The 25,396-nt window shown below is 37.3% G+C and overlaps 1 protein-coding gene across 2 annotated transcripts in view; it reads right to left on the reverse strand.

Moving 5' to 3' along the window:
- The window catches only part of OTUD7A (OTU deubiquitinase 7A), a 453,848-nt gene that overhangs the window by 343,689 nt on the left and 84,763 nt on the right, over positions 1-25,396 (reverse strand). For both annotated transcript variants that reach the window (XM_036734698.1, XM_036734697.1), the window contains exon 2: positions 1,431-1,546. The gene's annotated coding sequence lies outside the window, so the exon portion shown is untranslated. The remainder of the gene's footprint in view (positions 1-1,430; positions 1,547-25,396) is intronic.

Genomic DNA, 25,396 nt, shown 5'->3' on the forward strand with positions numbered 1-25,396 from the left:
GTGAGGATTCAAACATGAGACATGGTCTCTTGCCATTCAGGACCTCGCAGTCTCATTGGGGTTGCCAAATGTATACACAATTGAAAGTTAAACACCACCGCCAGGCCATCCATATTCCATGTATGATGAGTGGTTCAAAGAAGAGTTGCTATAGGAGTTAAAAGGAAGAAGAGATTGCTGTGGACTGCAGTGTAAAAGGAAGACCCCATAAAGGAGGTGAAAAGGAAAGGGATGACTCCCCTTAGGAAAGATCTATGCATGAAGAGTACCTGTACCACAGAGAGTGTGTAACTCTTTAAGATTTTCTATTGATTATCAATTATCTGAAACCACTGAAAATTATGAATCTGGGAGCTACACACTATTCAAGTGAAACTTTTTGCTCAAATTTTCCTAACAAAAGTGATTCCTAGCACTGAAAAGAATAAAAGAAAGAAGGAAAAGCTGGAGAAAAAAAACTTAGGACAAGTTAAAAACATTGAAAACATTTGCCCCCTTACATGTTAGTAGGCATTTAAGCAGGGGGTAGGGGTGGGGGGGGTTCCTTCTTTTGTGGAAGAGAATGCTCTGGATGGGGTTTCTCTGGAATGTGTATTGGAAGCTATTTTGATGCAAAGGAAAAAATAACCATGGGCCTTGAGTAAATTAAGGTTCATCAGTTCTTTAGGTAGAGTCCATCAGTTTCTCTTCTTCAATTAGGCAGAAAGCCAAAAGGCATCAAGAGAATGGTCCACATTCACATAAGCTCTCAATCTACTTTTTTGTGTTTTCCAAGGGATTGTTGTACAAACCTGAAACAAGTATTGTGTGACGGGTTTCTTGCCATAGAGCTAGACCATAGAGAATAGTCTGCTTCACAATGTCCTTTGATAACTATAATACCCAACTAATGGCAAATGTGCTATAAGGATCTGCTTTAGGGCTTCCAGCCCATGCACCTCACTTCCTACTATAAGAGATTTATTTTAAGCATTCAATCAATTACAAGTATTTAATAACATTTATCATGTGCTAGCATTGCGTCAAGCACTGGAGAATACAAGAAAAGCCAAATAAACAAAAAAGTTCCTGCCCTCAAGATTATATTCTTTCTGATAACAACACAGAGATTACATTCTTAATTCATAACAACAATAAGGAGATGATATGCTTTTTAATAAGACAACATGTGGTAGAAAGGCAACCTTAACTTTAAGAGCAATTTATTCAAAAGTGGGGAAAATAGCTTAGAATGAATCAGAATTACCCTACACATCAAAGTTTATCACTTTTTAGCCTTTAGTCTAAGTTAAAGCTAATAGCTAGTACCAAACCAGCTTTGCCCCTTTGTCAACTTTGAAGTCAGACATTAAGCTCTTTGCTCCTTTCTATGCAAACCATTGAATCTCCTGGGGAGGGGGAGCAGGGGAACTAAAGACCAAAATACTCACTGCTAGTTATTTACTTCTGCAACAGTGGTTTCCATTTGGTGTCCAGACATCACTAAGCACAACTTCGGATGGAAACCGCAGAATTGATAGCAGCCCGCTAGGAGACACTGTCAACCCTATAAATTAGATTGGGGAAAAAAGCATCATTGAAACAGCAGAAAGCTGGTAAACATTTTCCTCCTTTATAAGAATAAACTAACCATGGAGGACACATGGACCACACAAAGAAGAATACAGGATTGTCAGCAGCCTCACTGTCCTGCTCAGGCTGCTTTAATTATGAAGGCTTGTAGTTGTATTCACCAAAGGGGTGGTTTTGATTAGTGGGAAAGTTAAGCAACAGTGATAACAAAGCAACACAATTTATCTCTCCCCCTTTGCCCACCCCTTCCCTCCCCCTCATATATATATATATATATATATATATATATATATATATATATATATATATATATATATATATATATATATGTACTTTATAGGATTAACATTTAGGGAAAGTAAGGTTCCAGTGGAATTTGACTACAGCAATCAATCACCTTTAATGATCTTGTTTCTTGCTGAATTTCTAAGTGTTTAAATTTATAAATGTTCAAGAAACACACAGTACTCTCTCCCTCTCTCTTTCTCTCTCTTTCTCTCTCTTTCTCTCTCTCTCTCTCTCTCTCTCTCTCTCTCTCTCTCTCTCTCTCTCCACACACACACACACACACACACACACACACACACACACTCACTCAAGACTAAAAGGGTAAACCCCAAAATGCAGTGGCTTGATTTTCAGAATGATGAACAAAAGGTCCCTGCTTCTACCAAAATGATCAGTTTTCATAAGATGGTAGTATTACTCATCTTGGTCCATCCAAATGAACATAGCTGTAGTTGAAAAGACAATTTATATGTGAAGCCGTAAAAAGGAGACTTTTTCCAACAGGAGATCATACACCAGGAGTAGAAAACAGAAAAGAAGATTAATAATATAAGGTATATTTGCTCAAGAGATCAAAATCTTGCATAGCCCGTTAATCAAAGCTTGAACTTTAGGGCAAACATGTTCGTTGATTTCTATTTATCGAAAGGAACACGGGATTCATTAGCTTCTCAATTCAACTGTTTGATTTCGACTACCAGCTCATTAAGAGCTCATTTTCAGTCTAGCATTTACCAAATTCATATGTAAGGGGTGAAAAAGATGCGACATCTCTATTCAAAAATGCTAAATAAACTGTAGGAGGGCAGCGATGCTGCTTAGCCCCGGATATCTGCAGAAGCCTATGCAGAAGTCTGCTGTCCAGTTTCACACTGGGAAATGCCAGCAGAACCACAAGCAAGCTGATTTCGGCAGATGGGAAAAGAGCTAAGGCCAGGACAGCATGGACAGAGAAAATCAATCAACTGGGCTGGCAAAAAGGGTGACTTCACAGCTGACAATGCCAGCCATGCAGAGTAAAGATCTTTTAGAGTAGGAAAAATGCAGAATCCAAGTGTCACGCAGGGCATTTGGGGGTGGGGAGGTGGGGGTATATAAGACTGGATCAGGGGGAGATAGTTACTCACCAAATCTGTTCATTATTTGCAGGCAGAAAATTAAACCATATTTCCTGTTTATCTGAAAGGCTGTGAGTAGAGAGATTCTGAGTGGTGAGGAGCAGTTGATTCAGCCCCTGCCCCCTCACTGCTATTACTGCTCACTACAGCATTCAGATAGCTCAGCTTGCCTCTGTCTGTTACATTCACAGGCTCAAAAATGTTGCTTATCAGCAAGGGCAGTCCCAGTTCTCAGCAGTTCCACAGTGGCTTGGCCATATTTGACTTTATTCCGTATAACACCACTGATTTATGAAGCAGATAGTGGAAAACCTATTTTCAAGTTATTTAGACTTTCCACAGTTATCTCTGAAAGTTCTGCTGTGTGTGACCTCTGGTTAGGTCACAGAGAGCAGTAATGGCTCCAGGGCTCCAGGGCTTTGGGTGTAAAACAACAAAAAAATCCCAAACTGGGATATTACACAAACAAACCAGAAAACCCTCTACTCTGTAGCCTTGTAAGAGGACCACATAGTTAAATTTGAAGGGCACCTTGGAGGTCATGTAATTCAACACCTTCGTTTTAAAGATGAAATGAGGCCAAGACAAGTTAAGTGACTTGCCCAAGGTCATGCAGTGTAGTAAGTAGCAGAACCAGGATTCAAAGCCAGGTCTTCTAAGTCCAAATCCACTAACCTTTCCACTGTATTATGCTATCTGAATCACTTTAAGAAGAGTCAAAAATATTTCAAAAGGACATAGAGCTTCATCACTCGACACTAGCAGAACCGTACTGACTTTTGTTCTGGTTGATAATCTATGGATTTGTCACCTTGTTGTGGACATTAAAACTCCACCTAACTAGGATGGGGGCAGCAAAGTGATCTGTGGATAGAGCACCAGGCCTGGAGTCAGGAAGGCTTGAATTCAAATGTAGTTTCCAACACTTACTAGCTGTGTGACCCTGGGCAAGTCACTTAACCCAGTTTGCCTCAGTTTCCTCATCTGTAAAATGAGCTGGAGGAGGAAAAGGCTAAACCACTCCAGTATCTCTGCCAAGAAAACCCCAAACAGGGTCGTGAAGAGCTGGACACAGATGAAGTGACCAAACAACAATTACCAACTAGGATGACTGGGGAATGGGAGGTTCTGCTGACTGAATTCTTGATCAACTCATTCACTCCCCATCATCTTTCCTTTTGGAAATCCATCCTCCCCCCTCCCTCATATGATATTTTTGCATAATAAAATTCCTATTGAATATTGTACAAAAATGTAAAAAATTGATACAGGAAAATAATGCGTTAACTAAGTGGTGACTATAAAGTCTTTACAACTTCAACTCTTATTGAAAAACTTTCTAAAAAATGTATTAGTTCAATTTCCTGTCTAAGTAAGTCGTTCAGTGACCACGATGAGCTTTCTTTTATGATTTGGGATCTTACAAGGGCCTCAGGATTATTCTGATTGCAATAGGAAGACACACACACACACACACACACACACACACACACACACACACACAAATAAAATCTCACTTTAAGGCTTAATGTATCAGTTGCCTTTGCAAAGGGCTACCGATGAATAAGGTGTAGTAAGACAGGCTGAATCTATAGTGACCCCTAGGGCATGCCTAAGACCATGCCTTTTTAAATGAGTAAGATATGAACTTGTTTTCCTCTGATTAGAGGCATTCTCTTCAAAGGAGAGTGTGGAAAAATAAATCTAGTTGAAAGTAATTTGTGGTTCTGATTAATTGAAGTTTCGCTTCAAGCACATTCCCAACTGAGTCACCTGGAACAAGAATTTTACAAATTAAATCCAATTTTCTCTTTAATTGCCATTGAGAAATGGACCTGCTTTCCTATTTGGAGATATGCCTCCAGCATCAGTGCCTTTATATCAATATGCATTCAGAGACATGTTACTGGCCTCATAGGACTATCATAGAATCACAGATTTGGAGCTGGAAGGGTCCTTAGGCTTTATCTAAGCCAACCCCCATATTTTACAGAATGAGGAAACTGAGGCCCAGAGAACTTAAGTGATTTGCCCAAAGTCACATGGTTATCTAGTAAGAAACAAAACTGGATGTTTCTCTCATTTTTCCATTCCAACTCTCCTCATCCTTCAGTCAAGGGTTACTATTATAATAATTGTCATTGTCTGGTCCTAACCCCCAAATGGCTGTATCTCTCCATTTTGGTAGGGATAAATAACTCATGGAACAGTCAGTCTGGGGGATGGAACAGGGAAGAACACAACTCAAATATTCCCACTAGGTTTAGGATAGTGCCAAGAGGACTGGCTCATGCTGTGCCAAGAATCAAGATGCATGCTGTGGACTGCTTCTTCATGAAAACTGGAAATTCCTACAATTATTAAGGCAGAAGCATCTGCAGCAACAACCATAGCTTTGGTGAGGCCTCTGATACCCAGTCATTATTGCCTAGAAAGGTTATGGGATAGGTCACAGTAGCAGAGGGCTTGTATTTTGTAAATCTGTATTATTGTATTATATTATAAATTTGTATTATATTATAAATTTGTATTATATTATATATGTATTATATTATATTATATATTATATATGTATTATATTATATATAATACATATATATTATGGTATATATGTATGTATAGATGTAAATTATATATATGTATATATTATATATATAATTGTATTATATTGTATTGTATTATATTGTAAATTTGTATTATATTATATATATTATATGTGTATTATATTATATATACATAAATATATATTGTGGTATATATGTATGTATATATGTAAATTATATATATGTATATATTATATATATAATTGTATTATATTGTATTGTATTATATTGTAAATTTGTAAAAAATCTTGTATTTTGCTCAAGGAAACCAGTTAATTTCCAGAACTTTCAATATCCTTATGCATGCACCTTGATAAGAAGCAATATGCACATAGCGCTACCTCTGAAGTAACAAAGGCTGCTCCTGCTGCTTCTCACATTTGTGGGATTGTGCAGAGACTAACATTGCTCTGCCTTCTTCTCTTCTGTTCAGTCTGCAGCAATTAGCAAAGGCTAGGGTTGAGATTTCACTTGTATCTGCCGGTGTTGTGCCTACCATTAGAAGTGAGATCAATGGACTGAGCACCAAAATTTCTGGGGTCTACCTTCTCCCTGTTCTAAGTCACAGTTTTCCCAGGAGAACAAGAAAGAAACACTGATTGGTATTCTCTCCTCCTATACCTTGACTTTTATTGGAATCATATGAGGGACTCAGAAGGAAACATGAACTTCAATTATTGCTAATCTGCACTGGCCGCTGGTGCATTCAAGGTGGCTCCTCAGAGAAGGACTGAATGTTTCATAATAGGAAAGCTTCAAGAAAAGAATCCCCAATCTGCCTCCTGCTTTATGAGTTACAACACAGCATAATTTTACATCTGGGCCTTTTATATTAAAAGATATCTTGAAGGAAATACAGTAGAAGGAAAAGCACTCAGGACAAAGAATTAGATCTGGGTTCTCATCTTGGTTTTATGCATTTGTCTGTGTTACCTTGAGCAAGTCATCATAAAGCCTCATGCAAAGAACTCAATAAATATATTTTGAATTGAAATTTTCTGGTCCTTAGTATCTTCACCTATAAAATGATGGTTTGAATGTAAGTGGGCAGCCAGGTGGCACAGGGGATAGAGCGCCAGGCCTGGAATCAGGAAGACCTGAGTTCAAACCCAGCCTCAGACACTACCTGTATGACCCTGGGTGAGCCTCTTAGCCCTGTTTGCTTCAGTTTCCTCTTCTGTAAATTGAGCTGGAGAAGGAAAGGACAAACCATGCCAGTATCTTTGCCAAGAAAACACCAAACGGGGTCATAAAGAATTGGACACGTCTGAACAATACAACAACAACAATAACAAAATTAATGTAATCATCTTTAGCCTACTTTCTAGCAGTTTTCAATTTTACAATTCTACATATTTTCTGATTTGTTTAATTGGGGCAGAAGGAAAGGAGTGGTAATAAAAGTTTTCAGAACCAAGTTATGGTAGGACAGGCCAAGGATGAATAAGAATGACCAGGACCCAAACATTAGACGATGAGATGAGACATCTAGGTAGTCAGTCCTCAGGGAGTCTAGCAGTAGATAAATCTCCAGAATAGGCAGGTGGTTGATACTTCAGAAATCCAGACATGTGGACTAAAGTTCAGGTACATTGTTATCTCCCTGGAAGGCTTAGGAATAACTCTAGTCCTAAAACAAATGACTTACCAAGTAAGAATTCAAATTTGCTCAAAAAGTTGGGAATTGAGTGACAGAAATCTAGGTCAATGTAGTATATTCATCACAGCCAATGATGCTCTTTTTTCAGAACATGAATCCATTGGTCCATATATTGCCCATGACTTAGACTTGGAGACTCAGTGATATAAGGAGACATATGTTCACTTAATATGATTGCCAGCATCATTGAAGATGCCCTCACAGAGTCCAAACAAAAGAATCTGGCATGCCAATCACCCAGCTGTGCATATACACAAAGTCCTATGTCTAGAATGCATTCCCTTTTCAACTCTACATTTCAGAATGCATTAAAAACTTCCTTTAGGATTCAAGTCAGTTTATACTTTCTTTGTGAAGCCTTCCTTGAACTGGCCCCCTGCCCCCACCATTCATTAGTGTTCTGTCGCCTCAAATTGCCATGTATTTACTTATCTGTATTCATGCTGTATCCCTCTAGTAGGATATAAGTTCCCTGTGCACAGGAATTGTATGCTTTTTGTCTTTGTATTCGTAGCACACTGCCTAGGATCTACTAAATGTTTGCTAAATTGAATTGTTTGATTGCACATATGTAACCTATATCAAATTGCTTATCATTTTAGGGAGAGGGGAGGGAAAGAAAGGAGAAAAATTGGGAACTCAAAAATTTTTTAAATGAATGTTTAAAAATTGTCTTTACATATAATTTGAAAAAATAAAATATTATTTAAAATAAAGTAAATTGAATGGTTGTTGCAGGATTCCCTATCAGGCGAGGTAACTCATATAATTCTATTTTAAAGTGACATGGTACTACAATCAATTCTCAACTTTTGCAGGGGTTACATTCCTAGAAAATGGCATGAAAGTAAAAAACATGAATGTTGATACACTGAAGTTAGATACATTGGGAAATAGTGGTTAGGTTCCCTCAATCACCAAAGACTGTAACCTAAAAATACACTTTCTTGCATACAATTCTCATAGGAATACATTAATTCTGATAATATGTGCTTTTCGTAACACAATAACCATGAAATAACGCATAAAATTCCTTACGCAAAATAAAATTACTAACATACAAAACATCTTTCCAGTAGTGATTCCCTAGAATTCTGTGACCTTTTGTAATAACATGTCCGTTAAAAAAATTTATTTCTGACAATATTCCCTTTTCAATACACATGAAATTTACAGCATACAAATATTTTCTTCCCTTTTTGTAGATACAATGAATCACCAATTGGTTAACAACAAACTCAAGGTGGGCAAGTGGCTGTAGATATTCCAGCATGAAATTTTTCTGACACCTTTATTTTCTCACTAAGCCAGATCACTGACTTTGCACACTTGGGCTTAGAGTCCAAAAGACTTGCACTATGCTTTGTAGGCATAATTGCAACATGAAACTTGAGTTTAAAAGCAAACAATTAAAAGATGTAAAGAATGCATGGGGAAGCTCTCTATTCTAAAATGGTAGAGTAAACAAGACCACTGAAGTGCCTGGTAGGAAACCAGTCATTCCACAAACTTGCGTCTATCACACTGCTCATTTTTTTCTCTACCATGTTCAGACACAAATGTGCATGGTTGCCAACACAGAAGTGAGAATGAGGTTACTAATAAAATCACAAAATGCTTGAAATCACAAAAGTTAAATATTACGAATGCTGAGAATTGACTGTAATTGCCTCATCTTGGAATATTACAAGTAGTCCTTAGTGAAAACCACAGCTATGTGAGGAAGATCGGGCTAGCCAATCAAAATGAATGAAAATCACAACGTATATATGTTTGAACAACCATCACATTGAGTCAGTCTAGCTATCTGTGTAAGCACAGTGAGCATACACAGTCACACACACACACACACACACACACACACACACACACACACATGAAATATGGTAGACAGACAATCGATTTGGAATCAAAACACCTGAGTTCAAATCCGAGCTCTGATAATTACTACTTATGTGGCTTTGGGCAAGTCACTTAATTACTCTGGGCCTCAATTTCTTCCTTTGTGAAATGAGTAGGTTAGACTTGGTGACCAATAAGGTTCCTTCCAGCTCTAAATATATAATCCTACGATCTAGTTTGGCTCAGGACAGAAAGGACGTGGAGATCAGGATAGACTACACTTGAGAAATCATGCAGTGTTTTCCATTATCCCAAACTGCTTATGACTGCAAAAACAATGACGTTGTATGCCTAAGAACCATGATACCAGGAAAATTAAAATTATATGTAACCCAGAGGGCAATGGAAAGATACCTGCCTTTGCACTAGGTGCAAATATTTTGTAGTATGTTACCTAGATGATTCATGTGTGGAAAATGACATGACACATCACCCAAGATATATATATATATATGATAAGGAAAAAAAGATGTATCAGTCATTCTGTGAGAATGAGAGGTGCCTGATATACAACCCAAGAGTTATGGTGGTGGCAATAATAATGATGATGATAGCTGAGCTGTATGTACATAAGTTTACATACATTACATACAGCTGCCCTCTGAGGCAGGTACTGCAGGTATTGTCTCCATTTTATAGACGAGAAAACTGAGCTCACAGATGTTAAGTGACTTGTCAATGGTCATACAAGTAATTTGAATGATGAAATTGAATCAGGGCCTCCCTAAAGTCTAATGCCACACCTCTAAACATTCACGATACCATATACTTGGTATATCCCACCACACACACACACACACACACACACACACACACACACTATTAAAAGAACCAGAGGAAGACACTCAGTGAATTGGGTTTCAAGAGGATTTCTGAAAAGACAAACTTAAAGATCACATAGCATAAGGAGGCATTTCTCATTTGCTGTAAAGAGTGCTCACACTGAGGAAATCACAGATTCATTCCAATGGCAAAGTACCAAGGAGAGGACTGGTCCCTGAGCTATGTCTTCAGGTATTGAGGAGTTAATTGTCTCCAAGAACTTTGTCTGTGGGGCTAGAGGGACTTTGGAGTTGGAAGTCATGCCAATCACTACAGGACTACTATAACAGCCAGAATATTCAAAGGAAACCCTTAAAATTCCAAGCATCCTTCCTGGTTCTGATAACAAGAACACTTGGTTTTTTTAATGCTTTTAAATATTTTTAGTCTTTTAATCCTTGCTTATGATCCTTTTTAAATCTTGCTAAAACTTGCAGAGGCCCCAACAGAACAAGTAACTCAGTAACCACTTCACACCTGCACTTAGATTTCCAGAGATCATCTGGATGCCAGCTCAGATTTACTGTGCAGATGTTTATACCAAACGCAAAACCTCCAGATGAGAAGGTTCAGACTTTCTCTCTTAACCAGTATTATTATAGTCTAACCTCTGAACAAAGTTGCTTTAGGGAAAAAAGGTAGAGCCTTAACAAATCTTGTCTATTAATTTCTCAGTTTCAAGGATCACTTAGAGGAATGGTTTTAGAATGAGATCTATGCTCTGGCCATAGAGACATTCAAGAAGTACGTCTTCCTTCTCTTCCAATGTCCCTTATGAAACATCTATCCAAGTATGATCACATGGTTCTTTTCTAAAAAGTGGAATATCCATCCCTTGGAGAAGTCAGATTTCTTTGCGGCAACTATGGATGACAATAGTTACTGTCTTAAATAGCAACCAATCTCAATATCTCTCCTCCTTCCTTCTCCTCTTGCAGTTTGCTATCACTCAGAAGGCCACAAATGTGGATATTTCTGTTCCTCTATGACCATGACTTTAGAAATGGATACAAGAGCTAACTTGAACACTATGATATAATCACTTGAAACAGCTTCATTCATCATTTAGTGAGACCCCAAAGAAGGAAACTCCAAACTGAACTCAACTCTTTGAGCACCAATGGAAATAATATACAATAACAGAGTCTTTACCACAAAACACACAGGCATCTTCCTACACCTCCCAACCTAAGGCAGATTTACCCTATGTAATTTTGTCTAGTTCCCTTAGGAGTATCCTAGAATCATTTCTTATATTGCCTCTAGTGCACAGGAGCAGATTGTCTTTGCCTTCATTAAGATGGCAGAACTGGTTGGAAAGCTACAAACCCTTGACCTCTTTCAGTTCAATCAAGGTGCTCTCCATCTAAGCTCTACTCTTTCCCTACTGAGAGAGAAAGAGAAAAAGGAGGAGGGGGAATATATATTCCTTCAATTCTTTCCTCTTTACTAGTATTGGCTCAGTTAGACTTCCAGAAACTACTCCTCAAGGATGTCTACAATCTAAAAAATACCTTTGTACATATTTTTTTAAAAATGAAGGCCCTAGTGTTTCTAACTTGTTTGTAATCTTGGCTAAACATGGATCAGTACTAGGTTCCCCATGACAGAACACTGCTGATTAGTTTAAAGTGATTTAATTTACACTGTCTCTGTCAAAGTTGAAGTAATGGATCTAGACATTTAATTTTGCTAGCCGTCTCCCAGAAAACTTTAAAATAAAATCACATGCAATTCATTTCCATAAGGAGACCCCAAACCAGGATTTTTTGCCCCATTTTCCCAAAACATCTAATTCATTTCAAATTAAGAAAATTTCTCCTCATGTAAGAGAAGGTAGGAGATCAAATTTCAGGGAATTAAGGATTTAGAAATGTTTCCTTAGATTATCCTTCTTGTGATTTCACTTTTATCTAATGATAGCTTTGACTTCATTAGGCAAAAATAAGGTAGAAAATCAGTAATGTTAAATAACAAACATTCCTTTTACATGCAACAATCTAGGGGAAAAATCAAGGGCAATGTTTTTATTTATTGAATTTTTGTTTTTTCACACTACCCTCTGTGTAGCCTTATATACCAGTCACCACTAGCCCCACACCCACATCTAATTCAGTCCATAAAAGTATATACCCAACTCCCTTTCGGTTCAGTGGAAAACCACATGGATGAAAATCAAGATGGGCTCTGGCTTGGTACCATCTGCTGAAATCAACTCAAGGGGCTTTCAAAGTACATCATATTCTTTCTAAGTTTACAGCAAAGAAATTGATCCCTCCCATCAAAGCACAGACAATTATCAAAACTATCAATATTACCAGGATAACTACTAGTAAAATGGGCAATCATAAGAGGATTTTCTTCTACAACTAGAATTCCCATCATTAACTAAATCAAAGCTAAGTTGACCAAAGAACTATTAGGTCAGAGAAGGAAAGTACTGTTTTCCTAAAGCATTCTATTGTTCTTCAATATCCTAGAAACTGAAATATATGGTAACTTTCAACTATTAAAGTAATTGTAGAGTTTTCATAATGCCTCTTTGAGGCCATCTTTATTTCAAAGTTTTGGAAGTAAGGGAGGTAAATTAAAGTGTGTATCACTTTCTGCAGTAGATCTCTTTTTGGAAGCAATGACTAGAATTCCTATAGATCAAAACATTTTATAAAACATACTGAAAGAGCTTACTTATCAAAAAATCTCTATAGGGAATCTTTAAAAAAGTAAAAATAAAGCAAAGAGACTTCTTGTAGAAAAAATGGTCATTGCCAATAGCATGTAAAATTAGAGTTTCATGCTTGACTTGCTAAAACGGTGGTAACCTTCCTGTGTGTGCAAGGTCATTAAGACCAAGTACGTCAATTGACACGATTGACACAAACTTCACTATAGCTATTATAATTTTTCATATCTGTAAAAGTGTACCTTAAATACAAAAAACATAATAAGATATTATTATTTTATTAGTTTTGTTGTTCAGTCATTTTTGGTCATATCTGATACTTTGTGATCCCATTTCGGGTTTTCTTGGCAAAGATACAGTAGTGATTTGCCATTTCCTTCTCCAGCTCGTTTTACAGATGAGGAAACTGAGGAAACAGGGTTAAGTGACTTGTCCAGGGTCATACAGCTAATAAGTGTCTGAGGCCAGATTTGAACTCAGGAAAACGAGTTTTCCTGCCTCCAAGCCTGGCACTCTATCCACTGTGCCACATATCTGCCTTTTTTAGTAATCCATTAAGACAAAGAAAATATCATAGGATTAAAATTTTTATTACAATTTTACTGCAAAATAAAAATTTTTGTCCTATTATATTTTTTTTGTCTTGATGGATTAAAAAAATGCACAGTGCCAATTGACGCTATTTGGTCTTTCAAGATATTCTTAAATTATGATCCTTCTAGGGTTAAAAGGGTCAGGCAAAACTGGAATCTCATGAATCTGTCCTAGGCTAGAACTTTTCCAACTGGAGGGAGGGTGGAGCAAAGGGGCAGGACCCAGGCAGAATGTTAATGGCTTAAACAAACTAAGCTTCAAAGTTTCTAATGTCCTTTTCACAGTAGCAATGACAAAATATGGGCTATGTGAAATCAAATCTCTTTTACAAAGCACTTGCATTTATATGTATTTGATTCCTATGCCATCTCTATGAGGTAGAGTAAGGCAGGTATTATAATACCTATTTTAACCAAAGAGGACATAGAAGGCTCAGAAAGAGATTGGGAGACATGCTCAATACGACATGTGTCAAAGGAAGGACTGGATTCACATCTTCTTCAAGTGGAAGGAAACTTAGAGGTCAGATGCAGTATGGCTTAGTGGAGAGGATTCTGGACTTAGGAATCTGAAAAACCTAGGTTCCGATCCTGCTTTAGATACCTGTTAACTGTGTGACCCTAGGTAAATCAATTAAGCTCTTTGTGCCTCAGTTTCTTCATCTAAAAAATCAGGGTGGAGGGTGGGGGTGAATTTGAGGTCCCTTTCATCTCAAAACCTGTGATCCTATTATATAATCCAATCCCATTGCTTCATTTTAGATGGAAAAACAAAGAAAAGAAACAAGACTTGGGAAATGACTTGCCCAAAGTTACAGAGGCATTAAAGGTACAGAGACAGGATTTGAACCTGGGTCCACTGACTCCATGGCCAGGGCTCTTTCCACTGTTTCCAGACTGCTTCCCAGGCACACAGGCATATAAATATTATTTAATAAAATATTATTGCTATTGTTCAGCTAAAATTTCTGTTTTCTTCCTTTTTTAAGAATTTGGTTAACCTCTTCTCTCACCAATTTCCCATTCTTCCTGTGGTCACTAAAATATGATCCAAAATGGACACATATTGCTTACATCCTAATAGATTCAGAAGAAAAATTAAATATTACTGCATAGTACCCTGATAAAAGAACTGCAAAAAGTAATAAAGGCAATAGCATGCCAGGCAAAGCCATAAACTGGAGGAGGAGGAACACCTATTTTATGATATACATGGTTTTTCTAAAATTATTTGGGCTTTGAGTATTTCATTGCCAAAAACCAGTTTAATTCATTTCAAGAATGTTACATCTTTAGTTGGTAACTCTATTATGGATGAATTTTAAACCCTTTGCTCTTTCATCAGAAGTACAGTATTTATTTTGGTGGGCCAGATATTCCCCTGTGGTAATTGAATTCCATTTTGGCCATGGCACAATTACTCAGAACAAAAATCTGGCCCAGTATTCCAAAATTCAACTCTGGGTCAAGCAATAGCCATCTTAGAGCTAACTCATTCTGAAAAGTGTATTTCATAGATTTTTATTTTCACTCTGGGGCAACCATGAAACGTAAACACTTTCTTCACATTCTGTACAGTCAGCAGGAGAAACATTTGTTTTTCATAAGGTGAACCGATTGCATTACCGTCATCTCACTGATGTAATAAAGCAAATCATTTCAAATGAATGGCAATTGACAATCCACAAGGAATCGCACATTTCCCCTCCATAAAATGTATTTTATGGAACAGTGACAGGTAGGGAGATAGAGATCTCCTACTTTATCTAGCATCTCCATTTTAAAAAAAATTTAATGGATTCAATTTGGGTGGAAAACCTATAAGCAAACCCAATCAATTGCTACCCTAGAAGGACAGTTCTCATGACTCTGGTGAGATTCCCTGTGGAGAAGTGCAAGGAGTGATTGTAAATTAGCTGCCTCAAGTGTCCTCTGAAGGATTTATAAAGCAGAGGAGAGAAATGAAAATGAGAATAGGAAAAAGAAGAGAGTGCAGATATCATTATTATTCTTTTTGTCTTATCCATTTTTCCAGATGGCTCAATGTGGCCCTGTCCCACTATGGCAAACATAAATCAAAACACAGCCTTAAATTATACATCTAGTAGCGGGGTTGTATTGCCATTGATTCATTTATACTCTCACAGGGCTTTGTGGTACTATCTTCCTTGACTCTTCTCTCCTTTATTTCCAATATCTAATTGATTGCTGAAGCATGTTTATTTCATCTCCTCAATATTTCACACATCTATTCTCTTCTCTCTACTCATATTGCAATCATGCTAGTCCAGGTTCTTATTATCTCTCACTTGGACCACTGAAATAGCCTCATGATTGGCTCTCCCACATCTAATCTCCACCCTTCAATGTACCCTCCACCCAGATGCTAAATTGATATTCTGAGCTCAAGTGTTTACCATAATGTTCTCTTCTCTTAGGAGAAGAAAATTTGCAAAATACTGACACTAACGGAAATTTTCTAGGTGAGGGCACATGCCAAAGAAATTTCCTAAGAGACTCCCTCCTCCCCAAGTATATCTGGATCTCAGGGGCCAAAGTCTAAATGACATATGGCTTAAACATCTCCCTAAAATTAATTTATGTTTTTTACCTTTCCATAAATAATTCAATAACCATTGAATGAGCACCAGTCATGTATAGACTACTATGTCAGGCATTGGAAGAGATACAAAGTTCAGATGAGGCACAATCACTTCCCTTACGCTGCTGTAGAGACACATGACACATGTACAAATAATTATATACATAATGGATGTGATCAGGGAGGTACAAAGATTAGTGCTGTGCAATCAGTAAGTTTGCTGAAGGGGATGGCAATTGAGATAGGTTATGCATAGGAACTCAACAGATAAAGGGAGTAGGGAAGAGCATTCCAAACACAGAAAATGGTATAAGCAAACACATGAGGAAGGGGGAAATGCAAGACATATACAGGGGGTGTCAAGTAATCTAGGTTAGCTAAAGGAAAGACTAAGAAGAGGGGTGATATATATGCTAGAAAGGTAGTATGGCGCCAGATTTTACTGGGCTTGGAAACTAGGCAAAGGAAGTAGTATAAAACTTATTCAGGAGGCAATAAGAAGACATTGAAGGACTTTAAGAAGGGGAGTTCTGTGACCAAATTTGTGCATATGGAAAATAAGCCTAGCAGCACTAATAAATAGTAGCTTTGAAAGGAATGAGGCTGAGGGAATAGAAATGAGGTAGGAAGCCTTGTTAAGACACTAGTACAACTGTCCATGTGGGTTTTAATGAGAGCCTATACTAAATTAGTGGCAATTGGAGGAGAAACGGGTTGAATTATGAGATATTACAGAAGTAAACTCAATAGGACTTGGTAAGTGACTGGTTACCAGAAAGCTGGGGGAGGAAAGAGTCAAGGATTGTTCCATTATTCAAAACTCAGAAGACGGAAAAACAGTCATGCAGCTGACAGAAATAGTGAAGTAGGAAGAAACAAATTTTGGAAGACAGATATTTTCTCCATTATCATTGAACCATAGGGTTAGAATGGACCCTGATAGGTTATTATATCTCTGGGCAAAATTATACTTAGAAAAGCAGTTCTTTATTCTTTTCCGAAAACCCTTTGGAAGAAACTCCACAGGCAACCTGTTACGTAAAAAGAGGTCTCTGTTATCTAACTCTGTAAAGCGTTTTAAAGAAAGACATTCATGTAAAATTTTGATTATATTATACATATTTCTCAAAAAGCATTTCACACTTGGTTAAGCCAAAGTTTAAAGCTCTAGAAGAGAAATAATTCTTTTCATCATGTCACTTTTTGGTCAGGGATGAAAATTCTACAGCTTTAATTAGTTTGACCACATGAAGGTTTCTTCTTTAAAGAATGGAATGATTAGTGAATAAAAGTAATGATCCATTGAGTATGGCTAAAATCTGAAACCAGAGCTGTCTATAACTCTAAGTACCCAGCTCTTAATATTACACATGTCTTTGTTTCAGTTCTCTACATTGGAAATAAGATGGATCACATTACAATTGATCTTGGGAGTTACCATCACCATCCAGTAGTTGGCAAAAGATGGGAAGACACGGACACATAGAGCTTTCTTCCTATCCTTATGAGTGACTGTATTGGTTCTTTTCTTGACCCCATATCTGAGGTGCAAGTAAAGATTCTAGATTTTCATGCTCCTGAGAAAAGAATGTGTCTTAAACTGCTTAGAAAGAAAGAGTAATGTTTCTTTGTTGTTTGTTGTTATATTTTGAGTTTCAATTTGTCTCCCTCATTCCCTCCCAATCCCACATTAGAGAAGATCAACATTGGAACTATACAATACACACTTCCACATATCAATTCTTTCTCTGGAGATGGATAGCATATTTAAATCCTTTGTAGTTAATATAATGATCACATTACTCAGAATAGCTTACTCATTCTTTGAACAATATTGCTGTTACTGTATACAACATTCTCTTGGTTCTTCTTGTTTCACTCTGCATTATTTCATGCAAGTCTTTCCATATTTTACTAAAACCAATGTGCTAGTCATTTCTTACAGTACAGTAGTATTCCACGGTGATGTTTTTAGAAGAGGATTTATATGCATTCTTAGGTTAGGAACTAATTCATTTGATATCTAGATATTAAAGTAAGCATCATTGATGCTTTCTTGTTTTGTTTTGTTTTTCTAAATTTCATGCTCCATCTTTCCCCTTTATCCCCCACCCCACCCCCAAGAATTGTAATAAAGAAAAATTAAACCAGTAACCTAGTTTGGCTGAAATGTAGAGTACATGAAGGTAAATAATGTGAAATGATGGAAAAGTAGAATAGAGTGAGATTGTGGAGGAGCTTAAAAACTAGGTAAAAGTTCACATTTTCACTTGTAAGTGACAGAAAGTCACCATGGATTCTCAAGCAATGTCACAGTCACATGCTAAGAAGATTAAAATGACAATAGTTTGTAGGATGGAGTGTCAGACAGGGAATTAGAGGCAGAGAAACCAATTAGGAAGCCATTGCAATGGCCCAGGTAAATGTTGATGAGGGTTATGTGAGACCCTCATCAACAGGGGATATGCACAAGAGATATAGTGGTAGAATCTATAGAATTGGCCTTGGCAAATGGTTACATACAGGGGATGAAAGAGCGGAATAATCTAAGACAACTGGGGAGTGTTGAACCTGTTGACTCAGAATGTGGTAGTGCTGATGACATAACTAGAAAAGCTGTAAAGAAAAAAATTAGAGGGAAAGGATGATGAATTTTCACCTCTGGATAAATTGTGTTCGAGGTGTTAATGAGAATTCCAGATGGAAAGGTATAGCAAATGGAAATGAGACTGAGCTCATAGGAAAGAATAAGGCAAGATATATAGGTACATAAAGATGATAATTTAAAAACATCGAAGTAAATGAGATGGCCAAGGGAGAAAATATAAAGATAGAAAAGAAAAGCCCAAAGACTCAGTCTTGAGGAACACTCACACTTCAGTGTCAGGAGGATGAAGATGAGCCAGAAAAAGAGAAAGAGAAGATTCTGTAAGAGGTAGGAGGAAAGCCAAAAGAGAACAGCATGGGGAACATGTCAGTTTCCCTACCCTTGACAATACTGTAATTAATTACTAACTGATATTTGGTTATCTTATACTTTGAATGGGGACATAATGACAGCTTCTTGACCTTTTCAGGTACCATCAAAAAGGAATTCTTTTAAAAATGAAGCAATATGAGTAATATAACCAGACTAAGAGAACATCTTTCTATTGCTAACAGGACAGGACCCTCTTGACTAAAAACTGACCTGCCCATTAAAAAAGAGATTGACTCCCAAATTTAGCCTAAACCTTTGAATTCAGAAAGTGTGATTTTGCCCCTAGCCCTCAGGAGGATTTAAAGAGAAAGCTATAAAGTTCAAGCAAAAGGGAACTAGGCCAGTAGTAGTTGGAAAGACATACTTTTTCATTTCCCTTCTCTGTGCCTTTTGTCTTTTCTGGTGGTGATAATAAGGGAAACACACTGAAAGATCCCTCTGCCCCTTTGGTCTTTTCCTCCTTTGGCAAGAACTTCCATTGTAAGGGCTTGCCCAGAATAGCCATGTTGACTCCTTCACTCTTCTCTAGACTTTCTGGACTTCACTATAACGCAGCAGCCTTCTCACCCTGGAAGATATCTCTACTCCTCCTCTGATTTACGATTTCCTCCTGAAACATCCACTTTGAAGACATGCCCCAGATAGCTATACTCATTCCTTTATTCTTCTCCTGGCTCTTCTCCTGAATCTCCAAACTTACTGAAAATTCCATGGTGATACATTCTCTCCTCCTACTCCTCCTCCGCTTCAGCTCCTTCTTATGTGCTATCTGCTCCGTTAAAAAAAGAATTCCTTGAGGGCAGCTGTGTGACTGAATGAACCTGAACAAGTCACTTAACAACTCTTTTAATTTATATTTTTATCTTCAATGCTTAGCTTTTGACTTGGAGACTTGGAACAACTATAGAGTTATGATCTTTTATACATAAAATTTCACTTATTTAAATACAAGTAGTTATAAAGCAAATTTAATGTAATTCATTGTGCTCAATGCTTTATGGTAAAGTGTTAAAATTATTTTAAAATGTTAGAAAATGAATACAATGTAGTTTTGGTTCATTTGAGGTCTTAACATTCAAAGTTCCTGAAATGAATTGGGATTTTAAGATATATACATAGACATACATACGTGTGTGTGTGTGTGTGTGTGTGTGTGTGTGTGTAAAATCTGTCTTCAGAGTATAGTGGTCTCTAGAAAGGGAATAGAACTTTTATTTGTGTTTTTAAAATTCCTTTCTCCATTTCTCCAAAACATGATTAAGGGAGACTGGAACTACAGAAGTTTCAGAAAATACTTTTATTATCTACATTGATACATTTATCTATCATCTATCTTCACATACCTACGTTCTACCTTCTAGACCAATGGACTTTGCCATCCACCTTGCCAGTCAAATCTCAGAGTTATAGGACTTTAACAGGCCATGTCCTGTTGGACATAACCATCTGAGTTCTGGAACTCCCACCCTGGGGCCCATGAGGTCTTGATTGGTGAGTATATCACATGGTCCATCATATCTAGCCTGTTCTTGCCATGATTTGCATTCCACCCTGGCCACCTTGCAATCCACCCTGCTTCAGATGAGCAATAGGGAGGAAGTCTTTCCTCTTGCTTCCCATTTTTCCCCATTATATGGCTTATGTAATCCAAAATACAAAGTTTAACAAACATGTCCCCATCCTTCACCTCATAAAACCTTTCCACTACAAGTGGAATTATTTTTCCTTGAAGATTTCTATTCCCTTTCAAATCTTGCTTCATAAAAATACCAGGTCCCTTGATTCCAAATTTAATATCCTTTCTGCTTATATTACGCTTTAAAATGTTTTCTGTTTCTTTTCCACAAATCTGCCTCACAGGATTATTATAACATTGAACAAAATGCAGACGACCCCTAATTTGTGAAGGATTTGTTATTTCTGGAACTCAGAAATTATTTCTCCATAGAAATAATGCTATACATGGTGGTCAGGTTCCTCAGTATTCTCATGAAAGCCTATTTAATCATTGATATACCTGAAGGACAGCATTGCATTATGTTGTCTTTCCTCACTCACATAGTGCTTTGTACTTCTCTGTTCTTAACATATATCACTGTGTACATATTAGTAATAATATGTAACATTCAGATAATACTTTGAGTTTTGCAAAGAACTTCACAAATATTTTTCTTTGATAATGCATACAAATATTATTACTGCTTGATAATATTTACAAATATTCTCTCATTTGATTTCTTACAAGAACACTGGAAAGTAACTTCTATTAGCCCCATTTTATTGATGAGGGAACTAAGGTGAAGAATGGTTAAATTACTTGCCTGGGTTCACTCAGCCAATGAAAGTCTGAGCCAGTATTTGAACTCAGGTCTTCTTTACTCCTAGTCCAGGATTCTATTCATGTGCCATCTAGATGGAACACAATCAGCACTGAAGAATCAAACTTCCAGGTGACCCAAAGGACAATCAAAACACGCTTGGGTTCAGTACATCACCCATAATGACTTCCATGCAAATAGTGACATTAAAGACATAATCAAGAATATGTGTGACTAGAAAGGAAGGTGGGGTGGTCCAATAGTGAAACCAAGAGATAGCAGATGGTTGGGCCAGGTACTAAATTAGTAACCATGGAACCTTATAAGAATCATAGTAAGCCTTCTAGTGCATTCATAAAGAGTCAGTTAGTCAACAAGCGCTTATTAAAAATTTACCATGTTCCAGGCGTTGTGCTAAATGCTACGGATACTGAGAAGGGCAAAAAACAGTGCCTTCCCTCAAGGACCTCACATTCTAATGAAGATAACATGTAAATAACTGGATACATACAAAACACATGAAAAGTAGATGGAAGATCATCTAAGAGGGGAAGGCATAAGCATCAAGGGGGACTGGAAAAGGCTTCTTGAAGTTGAATTACAGAGGATTTTCAGAAAGACCTGGATAATAATCACATAGTATGAGGACCAAAAGGATTGAAATCTGCAAGGATAGAGGGATCACCTACACAAATGAGATCAGGAATCCACCAAAATCACATGTCTATTCACCCTACTGAGTGTAAATTCCAGAAGGGCAGGCACCTGAGTATTATCTGAACTTTGTATCTGCCCAAGTACCTAACCCAGGGTCAAGTCGGGACATTGGTGACATCTCCCTGATGACTCTTGAAGTGGAAAGGGGTCTTTTTTTCCTCAACACTACTCACACCTACAAGGCAAAGAACTCTATCAGTAGCAGAAAAAAATAGTTATGTAGCATGATGATGTCACTGAGTGTGGAGTCAAATTAGGTAGGGCTTCTAGCAAGCTCAGTTTAAAAAGTGGAGGAATCTTGCAAAGGAGGCTAGCATGGGAAGAGTCCAGAGAAAAGAAAAATTGCTGCTGTGTCTAGATTGTTCCAGGACTACTGTGAGCAGCAGAAGGCATCACAGTGCCAAGAAATGTCAGAGCACCCTAGATTCCAGTGCCAAGAGATGTCAGAGCACCCTAGACTCCAGTGCCAAGAGATGTCAGAGCACTTTAGATAGCAGCAGCTGCAGTGAGACAAGTTAACAGTTATCTCTACCATACTTTCTAGGTGCTATGCCAAGGAGCCAGTACTCCCAAGACTGCAGCCCTGGTGAGTTTCCCTAGTACCATTCTGTGAGGGAGCTGGTATGCCCCTCTCCCACTGATTGAGGGAAGCAGAGAGACTAACTGGGAACCATCTCGTGCTCTTGGAAGACATGTGGGGATGGCACCCACTTGAGAATGAGAATAATTAGGATGATTAATGGCTGATTCAGTTCCATATTATTACCTTACTTTCTGTTTCATTTAATACTCCTTGCTTTGAATTCATGTGTCATCTTGTTTGGTCTGATTGGCAGGGAGGTTCAGAGCTGTGAGTCTGGATGACAATTGCCCCAACAATACTGTGAATTCAGATATAGGTGGAGGAGAGGAGAGAAGGGCACATTGAGGGGGCCCCATGCTTGACTTCCCATTCTTGTTTCCTTCTGCTGCCCCACCCTATACACACACAGACACACACAGACACAGGCACACACACACACACACACACACACACACACGTATACCTAACTGCAAGTATTAAAAGATCTAATAGTTTAAGAACCAAACAATTAGCTTTGGTCAGTGATTAAAATATAATTGAAGAGGATATAGTAGGTTAAAAACAATCACAACAAAGAAATAGAACATTAGAGTTTAGCACATGAAGGACAAACAGTTAAGTTTGAGGCCTCCTTCTTTGACACTAAACAAAAAAGCAGATACCCTGACCAGTAAATATTTAAATGGTAGTGGAAGAAGGTGAAATAATAATAATATTTTTATCACTAACAATATTTATTGTTATGAATCTGATGTGCTCTGGAAAGATTTGTAATAATATAATATAAAAATTATATAATATAATACAATAATAATATAAATTTGATAATAAATAATATAAATATAATGGAAAGATTTGTAATAATAAAATACAATAATAATATAATACAATAATTGCAAGATCTGTAATAATACACAGTAAGTAGTACTAGATATGGAGTCAGAAGACCTGAACCTGTATGACCTTAATCTCTCTAGACCTTCCTTAGTTTTTCTCACTAGGAAAGGGGTTCTTAACTTTTTTTGTGTGTGTCATGTACCCCTTAGACGGCTTAGTGTGAAACATATGGACTCCTTTTCAGAATAATAGTTTTAAAAGCATAAAGTAAAATATATAAGATTACAAAGGAAACCAATCAATCACAGTGAAATAGTTATCAAAATATATTTTTAAAAGACACTAGGTTAAGAACTCCTGGATTAGATGATCTCTAAAGTCTCTTCTTGCTCTAGAACTCATAATTCTAGATCAGTAACATACTAATAGAATCCAGATCAATGTGGTTTTTGGAAAACAGTTGTTCTGGGAGTTCATTTCTGGTGATGCCACAGGCTCAGAACATTTTGAAACCCCTCTTTTGACATTCCCTCAAAACCAATTTATGGACCACAAAAGAAATTAGTGGCAACCTATAGTCAAATATTCTTTTGACTAAGAATCATTTTATCCAGTTTGATCACTTACCTTATTCACTGAATTTGTCTCCAGATGACTTCTGGCTATTTCTGGGATAAAAAAAATCATTCTATCCTCAAAGATATTGCCACCATTGAACACACACAAAAGAATGTGGCTATCCTTTACTACTTAATGTAGCACTTTTATGCTTCTTCAAAGTGTTTTCATATACATTACCTAATTCAATCCCCATAAAAAACCCTTTGAAGCATTTTTGCAGCAGCCCCGATGAGATAACCAAGGCAGCTAAGTGATTCACCTAAGGTCACAGGGCTAGTTAGTGGTAGAGGCAGGCTCCTGACTTCTGCTCCTCAACTTTCTCTAGCCATAAACACATCTTTTCAGACACAGTGGTCTACCGAAGTCATAAAAAACTGCCTACAGCAGCATCTCCAACTGCAGAGCACAGTGATCCATTAACACAGTGATGATGCTTTACCAACCACCGACTTAAAAATCTCTTCCTCTGCACCAAAACACTATTGTCTCTGGGCCTAAGCAGTAGTTACTGCATATTCTTTCTGTAAAAGCCCCCCATTCATTTTAGAAGGAGAAGCAAAGGAGGACATTTAATACACTTCCAGGAGTATATTTAGGAGTGAGCAGGTTGAGTAAAGATGAATTACTCAAATGGAAATTTGACTAGGATTTTAAAAGTAAACTTTCCTTTTACTGCTATGTGATCATCCACGATAAGAGACTGTATAATTTTACACTAGAATATAAAAGTAAAATATATAGCATCAGGTCCAATTTGATTCTTTTAACTTAAGTGCTTATTATATGTGCTAGGCATAGTGCCAGGGTCTGGGAATAATATAAAGATAATTCCTGACCTTAAGACCTACAGTAGGGGGTGGAAAGGGGGAGGAGGAGGGGGAGAATACATTAGGATTATGCATAAAACAATATTGTCCAAATTCCAGTTATTATTATAGTTGCTGTCTTGGTATCCCAGCCTTCTACGCAAAAAAAAAAAAACCATTTGCATGGGGTTGATCATTTACTACTGCCGACCACTAGGAATATGGTATAAGACTATTGCTCACTGTGGTTCTGTTTTGATCTTGGTTCCAAATATTAGATGAACACATATTTTAGAAAAAAAATGATGTCAAAGATTACAGATGTGGGGGGTTTTCCAATTATTTTAGATTAAGTATCGTGACCAATAGAAGTGGAGAAAAAACACATCATACAAGAAAAGGATGTCATGCTTTCTCTTATGCACATGCTGTCTCTCTTGAGGACAGGTATGGCTTCATTTTTGGTCTTTTTTCTCCAATGCCTAGCATAGAACCTTGCACATATTGGCCTTTTAATAAAGATAAAGAGTTGTTGATTGATAGAATCTTTTTTGACTCTTGGATCTAAGAATTATCCTTGTTTTACAGTTGAACTTATATTCAAATTGAAGGTCCTATTTAGCAGAACTGATATTCAAGCTGATTTAAACTATTTATGTAGTCACTATACTAAGTGGAAATTTATGGTAAA

This window comes from Trichosurus vulpecula, chromosome 8, assembly GCF_011100635.1.
Source record: "Trichosurus vulpecula isolate mTriVul1 chromosome 8, mTriVul1.pri, whole genome shotgun sequence".
Lineage (NCBI taxonomy): Eukaryota > Metazoa > Chordata > Mammalia > Diprotodontia > Phalangeridae > Trichosurus > Trichosurus vulpecula.